A 13,085-nucleotide genomic window follows, 5' to 3' on the forward strand; every position below is an offset into this window, starting at 1 on the left:
CAGGAATAACTCCAAGGGCAAAGTGGCTCCCCATTGTTATTTTTCCAATCCATGGTTTTGTCTGTAAATTCATGAGCTTTCCAACAAACAAAAAAAAAACAACAACAAAAAAAAAAAAACAAAAAAAAAAAAAAATGAAAGATTCCTAAAGATTCTTATCAAAGAGTGCTCCCTGGTAGCTTTTTAAATGGAAATGTTTGCAGAGGGTTCACTATTTCCCAGAAAGGAAAGAAAATCCATCTTGTTGCTGCAGTGCTCCGTAGCATCCTAAGGAGGGAAGCAGGGAAATGCTGCCCGGGAAGTGCTGATATCTCCAGTCTCCGCGCTCATTATCGGCAGAAGAGACAGCATCTACATAAAATGTAGGTCAGAGCATCGCGTTCAGCGCCGGGTTGATGCAGCCCCGAGGAGGAACCCCGGAGCTCCTCCTTGGCTCCCAGATAAGCAGGAGTGCCGCGGCCCCGGGGATGCTTTTCCAGCTCCTCCCGGGGCTGGCCCGGCCGGGAATGTCCCGCTGGAAGGGCTGGGGCCACCGCGGGGCATCTCCGGGGGCAGCTGGGCAGGAGGGAGGGAGGATGGGCGCTGCGGAGGGCAGGGCTGCAGGGAGAGGAGCCCGAGGGTCCTCACGGGCAGGAATGGGGATGGAGCAGCCAGGGAATCCCAGAGCTGGGAAAATCCCAGACCTGAGAAATCCCCCAGTGCTACTGGAAATGCAGGCGAAGCCAGTGGGAAGAAATGAGGATGTCTGACTCAATTCAGAAGGCTGGATGATTTCTTTATTATAACTATGCTAAAATACATTAATATGTTATATAAAAGGAGGATACTAAAACTCCATACTACTTTCTCTGACTTTCACAACTGGTGCCCCTCTCTGAGATCCAGCCCCAGGTGGGTTGGATTGGATTGGATTGGATTGGATTGGATTGGATTGGATTGGCCACCAGACTCAAACAATCCTCACCAGAACCCAACCAAGCATCACCCCAGGAAAACAATTCTCCAAGCACATTCTACATAGGAAAAACAAGGAGCAGAAATAGAAATTGTTTTCTCTTTCATTTCTCTCTGTGCACCTCTATGAAAAATCCCGAGAGAGAGAAAAATGTGCTTGCCACCCAGTGGGCTCTCTCCAGCAGCTCCAGGTCCCTCGTGTGCTGGGGTTGGTGCCAGGGCAGCTCTGCAGGTGGGGCCTCACCTGAGCAGGGCACAGGGACAGAATTCCCCTCTCCAGCCTGCCCGGGGTCCTTCCCTTCCCTTCCCTTCCCTTCCCTTCCCTTCCCTTCCCTTCCCTTCCCTTCCCTTCCCTTCCCTTCCCTTCCCTTCCCTTCCCTTCCCTTCCCTTCCCTTCCCTTCCCTTCCCTTCCCTTCCCTTCCCTTCCCTTCCCTTCCCTTCCCTTCCCTTCCCTTCCCTTCCCTTCCCTTCCCTTCCCTTCCCTTCCCTTCCCTTCCCTTGGAATCCTTAACAGGACACAGATCCAAGGAAAATCTCCCTTTGGGGAGGCAGGCTCAGCACCAGCCAGCTCCAGCTCAGGGAGGCAAAAAGAACCCAAAATACCAATTCTTGAGAGGAGAGCAGCTTGGAGCTGGATTAAAACCAGGACACAGGGTGTGTGTGCAGCAAATTCCCAGAAAAACTCACAAAATTCCTGATCCCTGCATGGATCACATGGAGCCCGTACAGGAAATATTCCTGCAGAAGCTCTCTGGACTGTTCGTAGAATTTGAAATATCTGCTCCGTTTAACACCAGCAAAACCTCAGCCTTGTGTTTGCACCGCTCGTGGCTGTATAAATATAGAAGCTGCTCTCCTCCAAATTTTTTCCAGCTTAATTTAAGTTTCCTTGGATCGAGTAAGGAACTAGGTTCATTCCCTGTCATGGGGAATGTGGTTCATGGAATGAATTCAAGGGGGGCTTTCCAGATGGAAAGGAGAAAAAAAAATATATAAATATATCTGTATATAAAAATACGTGTATATAAATTTCTTTTTATATTTATATAAAATTCTATATTTAATATAGAGTTATATATAATAGATAAGATATAAAAATACAATTTATATATATATACGTGTGTGTGTGTGTGTGTGTGTGTGTGTATATATTTAAATTCTTTTTAAAGTCAGGTTATGTGGGTTCCACAGGTTTAAAAATAAAACCTGACAGAAAATTTAGTGTAAAAAAAAAAAAAATGGGGAGGAAAATGTCAGAATCTGTCAATGAAACTGATCTCCAGCAGGAAGGACTCAAGGGTGGGACGTGTTTTTGCTGTGGCTGCACCCAAGGTGCTGGGGAGGCCTGGCTGGTTCCTCGCTCCAGGAAAAAGCAGGAGCAGCGTGGCAGGGGATGGGCTGCAGGAGCAGGACCCTCCCTTGGCATCACCCCAGGGCTGCCCTGCCCAGCTGATTTTTGGGAATGATCCTCCGGAGCGGCTCCAGGGTTCCCAGCTCAGCGTCCCTGGAAGCGCTGAGGCCTCGCGCCCCCGCTCAGGTCTGGGGGCAGGAAGAGTCTGCAAAGCTGGGCAGCTCCAGAGCCTTCCTCATGCCTGAGGAACCCCGAAAATCCCGGCCTTTACCCACCGTGTCCTCCACTGCTCAAGGGAAATTCGGACTTTTCTCCTCTTCCAGCAGCCTGGGCTGGGGCACGGCTCGCTCCTGCTCACCTGGGCACGGCTTTATTTGATGTCTTGCTCTACTTTCCAGAACTTCCACACATCTAAAGTTGAGCCAAAGCACCTGAAGCTTCCACCCTCCCTCCTTCCCTCCATCCCTTTGCTCTTGGAACACCCTGGACTCGTCCCCAGGGGGGCTGGTGACACGGTGGCCTTTGCTCTCTTTTACTCCCCTTTTGCTCTCCTTTACTTGTTCACAGTTTTTATACTTCCCATGCTCTATAAAGGTATTTTTTCCCTCCAAATTCTTTTCCTGTTCCTGTCCTTAACCTCACGTTTAGATCCAGGTCCCTGTTCCCATTTCACACCACTCACAGATTTTTTTAATAGCTTTTTTCCTGACCTCTGCCACCACTGCTGCTCTTCCCGAGGAAGGATTGAATTCCCCAGCTCCTCATGCCCATGGGGAAGAAATGCAGATTTGCCCATGGGGAAGAAATGCAGATTTGTTGGAATGCTTGGCTTTAATTCCCCTTTGAGTTCCAAGGAATCTGGTGGAGCCCAAGGGGAAGGGCAGGCAGAGCTTTCCCAATGGCCAGAGGGCTGCAGGGAGGGATGGAGGGATGGAGCAGGATGCCAGGGAAGCAGGACGCCAGGGAAGCAGGATGCCAGGGAAGCTGGGCACCCAGGAATTGTCCCTGCCCATGGGGCAGAGGCAGCTGGAAGGGCCCTTCCAGCCAAACCATTCCAGGACTCCTGGGGCTGTGGATGGGACCCTCAGGAGCCCCAGCTCGGACAGCTCTGGCCACCAGCCCCTGCCTGCAGCTGCCCTGGCTCTGGAGCTCCCCGTGGGCTGTTTTTGGGATGGGGAGGTGGTTCCAGGATCCACTCCTGCTGCTAAAACAGCCAGAATTTGAGGCTATTCCCATTTTCTGAGGTGCTGGGGTGTCCCACTCCTGGGTGACTCAGACCCGTTCCAGCCTCTCCAGGCCCCATGGCTGCACTCCTGACATCCTGACTCCTGATCTCCAGGGCAGGGGAGGGCAAGCAGCATCTCCCTTGCCCGATTATTTCATCATCCCAATGGTTTTTCCCCCTCCTCCTCCTCCTCCTCTCGTGTTCCCCACTTTGTCATTTCTGGTGCTGCTTCACCTGCAGCAGTTCCCGAGGATGGATCCGCAGCTCCTGCCCACTCCTGAAACTCCCTGGGTTTCTCCTGCTGCTCCCTCCATCCCTCAGATCTCTGGAGCTGCAGCTCTTCGGGTCCTGCTGGTGGGAAAAGCTCCCAGGGAGAGCTCAGAGCCCCTACAGGGCCTGGAGGGGCTCCAGGAGAGCTGGAGAGGGACTGGGGACAAGGATGGAGGGACAGGACACAGGGAATGGCTCCCAGCACCAGATATTGGGAATTGGGAATTGTTCCCTGGGAATTCAGCCTGTCCAGTGGGAGGTGTCCCTGCCCATGGCATGGAGCTGGAATGACTTCAAGGTGACTTCCAAGCCAGCCCATCCCAGAAGTGTTTGGTGGGGCAGGCTGTGCTCCTGCCGCCCCAGCGGAGCAGCGAGGGAGCCCAGCTCCCTCTGCCCAAGGGATTTCCATGCTTTTATCCCAACGGGCTGGCAGGAGAGTAAACACAGCAGCCGTGCCCACGTGAACAGTCCTGTTTCATTTTGATGGAATGTTTATTCACTGCCAGTTTAATATTAATCGTAAATTGATGTCTGGAATTTTTTTTTCCCATCAAAAATTAATGGGATGCACTCTTTGCTTTTGTGCATGGAAAGCATCTCCCAATTAATTGGGAGATCACCACTGGAAATCCAACACTGCCACTCAGCCAGTCCCAGGCCATTCATTTCCTTAAGTGCACAAGCACTCCATGAATAATTAATATTGATTAATAGTGGCATTAAACTATTACTGGTGGATCAGGAGAGCGGAGCAGGTACCAATTTGTGATTTACAGCCGGGAAGGAATCTGGGAAGGAATGAATCCCTGTTTGAGCTGGGCTCTGCACCCTGTGGGGGGATGCATTACAAATGTGCCTTCACCCCCACAGGGCCACGCAGGTGCCACCTCCGGGGCTTGGAGGATTCCCAGACTTTTCCAGGGATTCGAACAAACTCCTCCCAGCTCGGTCCAAGGTGGGCGTTGGGCGCTCTGGGTTCTCTCCATGAGGGAGGGGGCAGAGGTGCCCCAGTGCCAGTGGGGTGTGACAGTCATTGTGGGGTAGTGGGGGAACCCCGGCCTTATTCTGGGGTCCCATGTGGTGGTGGAATTCCTCCTCCAACCCATGATTCCAAAGAAAAAACTCCACAGGCTCTTGTTGTTCGGTCTCAAGGCAGTTTCTTGTGAATTATCTAAAAGATTTTCTTCTCAGGCTGCTGCAGTTTGCTCAGCAGCTCTGGCAGAGGCACACACACACCCTGACATCCTCTGTTTGCTGTCTTCTTCTTCTCTCCCCGCCCAGGGCTGCTGCTATCTTTTATATGATATATTACGTGTTCCATGTTTATAGTTTTCCCCAATACCTACTACCTATATTACAAAGTGCTTTTCTACTCTAAACCAATCTGTGAGTGCTAACATCACCAAGAACATGGAGGTGAGGAAGAAGAAGAAGAAGGACAGGGTCAGCCCACTTTCCTCCATCTTAGAACTTCTGACCCCCATGTACAAAGTGAAAACCCCCCTGTACAGGTGCTAAAACCCCCCTGTACAATACTAAAAAAATTTCCCCTCTACTTTGTAACTACTTTTACTATCCCATCTAACCTTTTGTGACTGCTCGTTCCACCTCCAAAGTTGGTAACTCATTCCATGGCTCAAACCCAAAATCACAGCTGTGTCCAGCTGCCTGCCAGGGTCTCAAATGCTTCTGACCAAGGCCTGGAACCTCCAAAAATGTCTGAGGGACATTTTGAGTTCCGACAGGGCAGAGGCAGGGGAAGGGGAGAAGGAGCTTTCTCCATGGCCGTGAGCCAAGGAACAGCCCCACACCTCCATCCACGGCAGGATCCACGCTTTCCCTGGAGAAAGCTCCGTGCTGGGCTGCTCTGCACAAGGCAGGAACGTGCCTGGGCTGACAACATTAATATTGATTAAAGGCTTTATGACTAAGTGTGAGGAGGAAGCAGAAGCCTGTGCAGAGCTCGGAATAATTTGGAGTGGTTATTTTTGGGCCAGGATGAGATAATGGATTTGCACCGAGCCAAGGGCCGGGTGCTTCATCCCATTCCCAGCCTTTATGGCTTTGGGTTCCAGAGTGTCCCTGGGCACATCACCCCTGGGCCACCCTCCATCCTCCTTCCCTCAGGAGCAAGCAGCACCTTCTGCAAATTCCACTGCTCCTTCCCCGGTGCTTTCTGCCTCATCAGCACCTCTTGAATCCATAAGGAAACCAGAGAAGCTGGAAAGAAATTAGTAAATGTAATTAACCAGGAGAAACTTCTCCAAACCCTTCTTTCCATATGTTTGTTTGCTAAGCCATGGATTTTCCTTGGATGTTCTTACGCAACCAACCCGCTGAGATTAAAGAATTGTTCAAATATTCAACACAGAAAATGCGAAACATTCCAGCCTTCAAAAGAATGGTCTTGGGAAGCGCCGTTTGCACTGCTGGGATCCCAGAACGGGCTGGAACTGGGAAGGACCTTAAAGCTCATTTTGTTTACACCTTTGCCATGGGCAGGGACACCCTCCACTGTCCCAGGTTGCTGCAAGGTCCATGCAGCTGGCCTTGGGCATCGCAGGGATGTGGGCAGGGCAGGGCCACGCCTTTATCCCTGGGAATTCCATCCCATCCATCCCAGCCGTGGCCTCCTGGAGGGAACTGCTGCTCCAATTCCTCCATGGAGATCGGAGCCAAACCCCTGCCCTTGGCCTGGCCAAGCACGGAAAGAGGAGGAATTCCATCCAGCCACGTCCTTCGGCGGGGCTGGGGAGGGGAAAGCAGGAACGGACCCCTTCCCCTGCTGTGCCATTCACCAGAGGAGTGGCTGCGATTTTCCCTGTCCCTTCCAGGGAAGGAGTGTCTCCTGCAGGAGAGCCGGATGATTCAGCGGCGTGGAGCTCTCCCAGCCTCCCCTGTCTCCCTCGGTTGTCAGGGAGGATGGGCTGAGCTGAATTTTAACAAACCCACGTCCCTGCAGCTCCTGCAGCACCGGCGGCGAAAAACAAGCGGAGGCTGGGAGCCATCCTGGGCAGGGATCACATCCCACTGCAGAGCTGGGTCCTGTGGAGCTCCTGTGGAGCTCCTGGCCTGAGCCCACAGAGATCCTCCGCACGGGCACCTCCTGCTCTCTCCATGCCAAAGAAAAGGGATAGAAAAAGCATTGGATGCACTTCCGTGTGTTTGGAAACAAATCCTCCTCCTCCAAATGTGTCCTGGGTCCCTTCGCTTTGGAGTCTTTGGGATTCAGCCCCTGGAGGGGCTCCAGGAGAGCTGGAGAGGGGCTGGGGACAAGGATGGAGGGACAGGACACAGGGAATGGCTTCACTGCCAGAGGCAGGGATGGATGGGACATTGGGAATTGGGAATTGTTCCCTGGGATGGAATTCCCAGAGCAGCTGGGGCTGCCCCTGGATCCCTGGCAGTGCCCAAGGCCAGGCTGGATGAGGCTTGGAGTACCCTGGCACAGTGGGAGGTGTCCCTGCCATGGCAGGGGAGGGATGGGATGTCCCACCAGAAATCCATCCAGGATTCTACGATGCTGCCGCATGGAAACGGAATTTTGGGAAACTCCCTGTGGGAAGGCTGTGCCCTTGGGGGGGAAGGCTGGATCCCCCTCATTCCCTGCAGGATGGGGGAGCCTCACTGGATCCACGGGATTCACCCCCTCACTGAGGGATTCCCTCCCTAGCAGAGGCTGCAGAGCCCAGGGTGGAATTTTATGGAAGCACTGGATCAGCAGAAGAGGAGGTGGAAGTCGAGGCTCCCCCGTGCCAGCCTGGGAGCAGGGAGCAGCTGCTGCAGGCACCACTCCTTCCACAGCCACTTGCTATTTTTTCCTGCAGAAAATAAATTTTTTAGGATTTTTTTTTTTTTTGCAGTGCCTGTCCTAGAGCATGGACAAGAAAGGTTGGCTATAAATTATGGAGGGCTGAGTCCTCTGTGGAGGGGGAAGAAAAATCCAGGGATCTTCGGGAAGGGGAACGCAGCAGCACCCTGCATGGATGAGGATGAGCCAGGGGAGATGGGGATCCCACCAAATCCATCTCCTGGCTTGGGAAGAGCTCCTGGGGCTCTCTGGCTGGGCAGGGAGCAGCCACATTCCATAACCCAACCCCAAGGTAGCTCCGGAGCCTTGCCAGGGCAATGAAAAACTCAGCAAAGGCAGTCGGAGAGAAAGGCAGGATCAGGGAATTCTTTAGGGTGGAAAAGGCCTCCAGGATCACCGAGCTGGAGCTTTGAAGCAGCAGCTGAGCACAGAAACTTTAACTGGGCTCTGTTCGGGGTAGAGGAGGCAGCGTCTTCCTCCCTGCTCCTTCGGCAGCTCCGCTGCTGGATTCGGGATGTGAAGGAAGTCGGGAGCTCCAAGAGAGGGAAATGTGGTTTAGTCACTTTGTGGGGGAATTAAACAGGTTTTGCTTTGGCCAAACAGGGAAAGAGCAGAGCTGGGCAGAACCCAGAGCTCGGAGCAGCCCCTGGGTGCCAGAGGAGAGGAGCTCCTGGCTGCTGGGATTGGAGGGGATGTGGGATTTGGGAGATCCCTGTTCTGGGATGGAGCAGAATTCCAGCACAGGGAGAGGAGCTCCTGGCTGCTGGGATTGGAGGGGATGTGGGATTTGGGAGATCCCTGTTCTGGGATGGAGCAGAATTCCAGCACAGGGAGAGGAGCTCCTGGCTGCTGGGATTGGAGGGGATGAGGGATTTGGGGAGATCCCTGTTCTGGGATGGAGCAGAATTCCAGCACCAGGAGAGGAGCTCCTGGCTGCTGGGATTGGAGGGGATGTGGGATTTGGGAGATCCCTGTTCTGGGATGGAGCAGAATTCCAGCACCAGGACAGTGGCTCCTGGGCTGTGCAGGGATGTGAAATCCAGCATGGATTTCCAGCAGCAAACTTCCATGGGAGCCCGGGATCCTTTCCTGGCTGTTTTCCCACCTTCCCTGTGAGGAGCAGCTCCATCCCTGCTTTTCCAGCCCCCCTGGCTCCTGCTCCACCCTTGGGCTCTGGCTCGTCCCTCAGCAGCTTCTTGGGAAGCAACACGGTTTGGACAAAGAGCTCACCCCTTCCGTGTCTTCCTGCCATTCCCTATTCCCAAATTTTGGAGCCCTTTGGAGCAAACAGAAGGGTTAAGAACATTCACCCTCCCCTCTAAGCTGCAGCCTCCAAGTTGAACCCAGGGACCTCCCAGGAAAAAAGCCCCATCCCTGCTGGCTGCCAAAGGGAGATGGAGGGATTGGACTGGGCAAGGATTTGCTCATCCCAGTTTTCCTCACCTTTTCCCAGTCCAAGGGGAGCTGCTCCTGGAGCACACAAAGCCATCACATCTCACTGGCTCCCAGCCCTGCACACGTGGCTCCTGAAGCTCCCTAATTCCAGCCTCAAATCCCAAATCCTCCATTCAACGGGGGGCAGAGATCTGGAATCCTGCTGCTGAAATCGAGATTCCCAAAGAACTGTTGGGATGGGCTGAGCCTCCCCCTCCCACACGGCCACGGCTGCACGTGGGCAAAGCCAAGCTCTGCCTCTCCACTGCTGCATTCCCAATTATTTTGACACAGAAGAGCCTGGATTTGGGACAAATCCATCATTCCTTTGGATAATTTCAATGTATGAGTGGGATTCTTAATACCCAGGCTTCTCCAGCTGCATCTTCCCATTTTTTATGACATTTTCCCCATTTTCTGGAGCAGGCCAATCAATTCTCTGCTGCTTTCTTCCTCTTGCTTAATTGAAAATGTCACTTCTTGTATTTAATGAGAATTTCTGCCTTATTCTAACCCCGTCAGAAGAGACTTTATCCCAAATCCAGCCCTAAAAACCCACTGCAAAAATTTCTGCTGCCATAAATCCATAAGGGATTTGAGCCCATGTAGGAAAATTACAGCTATTTTTCCAATTTCTGTCCATCTTTTTATTAATTCCATAAATTTCCCTCGTCCGCCGGTGCTGCTCTTGGCTTTGTCCAGGGACACGGAGCCCCAGGAAGGGAAGGGAGCCGGAGAAGCAGCGGGTGCTGGGTCCCTCATCCCTGGAGGGATCCCAAAGCCCTGTGGATGTGGCACTTGGGGACACGGGGCAGGGCTGGCCTTGCCACTGCTTGGACCCCTGCAGCTCTCGCCCCCATGGTTCCCCCACCCCATGAGAAGATCATCCCACTTATTGTCTCTTTTATTTTGGAAAGATGTGTGGAAAATCTGGAAAACCTGGCCCGCAAAGCGAGGCGGAGTGAGAACAAACAGCTCCTGGTGCCGCTGCCACCGGTTTGGGGGTGATGGGAGAGCAGCAGTGGGGATGGGAGGGAGGGAATGGGGGCAGGCTCTGATTCACAGCTCCTCATCCCACAGTGCTTACAGCACTTGGGCTGGGAAAAATACCTGTTCCCAGGAATGCTCCTCCATAGGCTTGGCTTTCTCCTCGCTGCCATTGCTTAGTAACAGCTCTATTTTTAAATGCTAAGAGGGTAATAGACCAAAAAATGGGAGTTTGCTCAGTCTCTGATCCAACGGGCGCTAAACCCAGCGGGACAGGGCCCTTGGGATCACGGGAGGCACCTCAAACCCATCCAGTGCCACCTCCCGCTGTCCCAGGTGCTCCAAGCCCATCCAGCCTGGCCTTGGGCACTGCCAGGGATCCAGGGGCAGCCCCAGCTGCTCTGGGAATTCCATGCCAGCCCTGCCCACCCTCCCGGGGGATAACTCCTTCCCAATATCCCATCCCTTCCTTCCCTCTTCCAGCTTAAAGCAAATCTCCAGCAGTTTCTGCTAAAATGCACTCCCAGGAGTACCCAAACTTGCTAAAATCTCCTCCATCCAGCACATCCAGGGAGGTTTGGGGCTCTTCATCCAGCTCCACATCCTCCATCCAGCGCATCCAGGGAGGTTTGGGGCTCTCCATCCAGCTCCACATCCTCCATCCAGCAGGCAGGGAAGCGGGGCTTGGAGGGGAAAGGATGGAAGGCGTGTCCCGGGCAGAGTGCTGCGGGTGGAACTGGCATTTCGCGGGTGTTTAAACCCGGAGTGAGCGCGGCAGTGAAGCCCAGAGCAGGGGAACCCGGAGCAGCCGCTGTGCTGCGGCTGTCGGGGAGGTTTGCGCCGGGCCGGCTCCGGGAGCTGCCCTGGAGCTCTCCTTGGTGCCATTCCCGTGTCCAGCTGGGAAGGGACCTTCAGGATGCTCCAGACCCTTAAAACCGCACGGAGCCCCAGGCACATCCCAGCAGAGCCGGGCACCGCCTCCGCCCGTGGCCGCAGCCGCGCACAGCGGGCACAGCGGGACTGGCATCCCTGCTTTCCCCTTCCCGGCGGGACTGGCGTGCTCCGGGGCCGGGGGCTGCCCGGGGCTGCCCCTCAGCCCCGCGGTCCCGTTCCAGAGGCCGAGAAAGCTCCGGTGCCCCGCAGGTCAGAGGACGTGAGAGAGGAAAGGAGGGAGCCCGTTCCAGCCTGGCCCGACAGAGGCTCCGCTGCTGCTGCACAGCCCGCAGCTGCTGTGCCACACGCTGCTGCAGCGTGCAGCCACTGCAGCAGGGCAGGGAGAGGATTCCCTGCCCCGGGATGCTCTGTGCTCCGAGCAGAGCTCTGCCCGGGCTCCGGAGCATCCCTGCAGCAGGGCAGGGACAGAATTCCCTTCCCGGGATGCTCTGTGCTCCGAGCAGAGCTCTGCCCGGGCTCCGGAGCATCCCTGCAGCAGGGCAGGGACAGAATTCCCTTCCCGGGATGCTCTGAGCTCCGAGCAGAGCTCTGCCCGGGCTCCGGAGCATCCCTGCAGCAGGGCAGGGAGAGGATTCCCTGCCCCGGGATGCTCTGAGCTCCGAGCAGAGCTCTGCCCGGGCTCCGGAGCATCCCTGCAGCAGGGCAGGGACAGAATTCCCTTCCCCGGCTCTGTGCTCCGAGCAGAGCTCTGCCCGGGCTCCGGAGCATCCCTGGCAGCCCTGGCAGTGCCATATCCTGCCCTGGCAGCCCTGGCAGTGCCATATCCTGCCCTGGCAGCCCTGGCAGTGCCATATCCTGCCCTGGCAGCCCGGCAGCCCTGCAGCAGGGGGGCTCTGCAATGCTGCTGCCCCCACGCTGGCACAGCAGCTGGCAGTGACCTTCAGCTGCTCTTCAGACGGCAGCTCCGGCTGCGAGAGCCGCGCCTGGATTTGGGGAGCTGAGAGGGAATTGTGCGTCTGAGAGGCAGCTGCAAGCAGGGATTGAAACACTTTTTGTGTGTAAACCCGGAGAGCTCAGCTGCTCCAGGGAGGGACTGAAATGCCGGGGGAGGGTTTTGACGCCGCCTGATCTCCAGGTCCCGGCAAGGCGAGAATGGAAATTGGAGCGGGGATTCTTCTGGCAGCGTTCCTGAGCTCTGTGGCCAGCACTGGACATCCCAGTGGCGCCCGGGGTGCTCATGGAACCACGAAATCCCAGACTGGTTTGGTCAGAAGGACCTTGAAGCTCATCTCACTGCAGCAGGGACACCTCCCGCTGTCCCAGGGCACATCCCAGAGCAGGAGATCGGGATGGTCCCAGCTCCTCTCCTGAATTCCTCTGTCCTTTTGTGAGACAGGGAAGAGGGAGCAGTTCAATCTCCCCGGTTGTTACATTTTAAAACAGGTTTTTGAGGTTCTTCCAGATGATAGAAATGCAATCATTTCAGTGTTAAAAGAAGAAATTTGCTGTTCCAGGTTTAAGAGTTATCATTTTTGCAGGTCCAGCCTGATGATGTCATCGCTCCAGAAAAAAGGAACTTTTCCCCAAATTAGCTTTAGTACAGGGATGCAAATACCCCAAGTTATTCCAGTGTCATCCTGGTGGAACAGCTCCAGCAATTCCCCATGGACAGTGACAATTATCCACACTGGGGCTGAGGGGGGAGGGCAGCACCCGGCTGCTTTTTGGGTTTCCACAAAGATTTTCCTTCCTTTTCCACTCCCGTTTTTCATCTCCTAAATTCTGCCTCAATCAAAATTCCCAAACCCATTGGCCATTTTGGGCAGAGCCTGGCAGATCCCTCCTGCCCAGCTCAATTCTTTGCCACCTGAACCCCCCTTGTGCCTGTGGCACCAGGGCCATGCCTCATCCCCTCCTCTCAACCCCACAAGGAAAGGCTCCAAAATTGGAGATCAGCTTTGTCCGGGAATACTTCAAGTAGTACTTGAGTGAACTTGGTGAAACCAGAGGGAAAAAATATATTGGGAGTTCTAAAGGGAAAATGTTCAAAGCTGTGCAGCTCCACCATTTATTGAACAGAAGGAGCTGAGTCCTTAAAACCAGTCCTTCTCTCTATAGTCCAGACTTTAAAAAAATGGGGAATAAAAATATCTTTATT

This window comes from Lonchura striata, chromosome 9 (genome assembly GCF_046129695.1).
Source record: "Lonchura striata isolate bLonStr1 chromosome 9, bLonStr1.mat, whole genome shotgun sequence".
Classification (NCBI taxonomy): domain Eukaryota; kingdom Metazoa; phylum Chordata; class Aves; order Passeriformes; family Estrildidae; genus Lonchura; species Lonchura striata.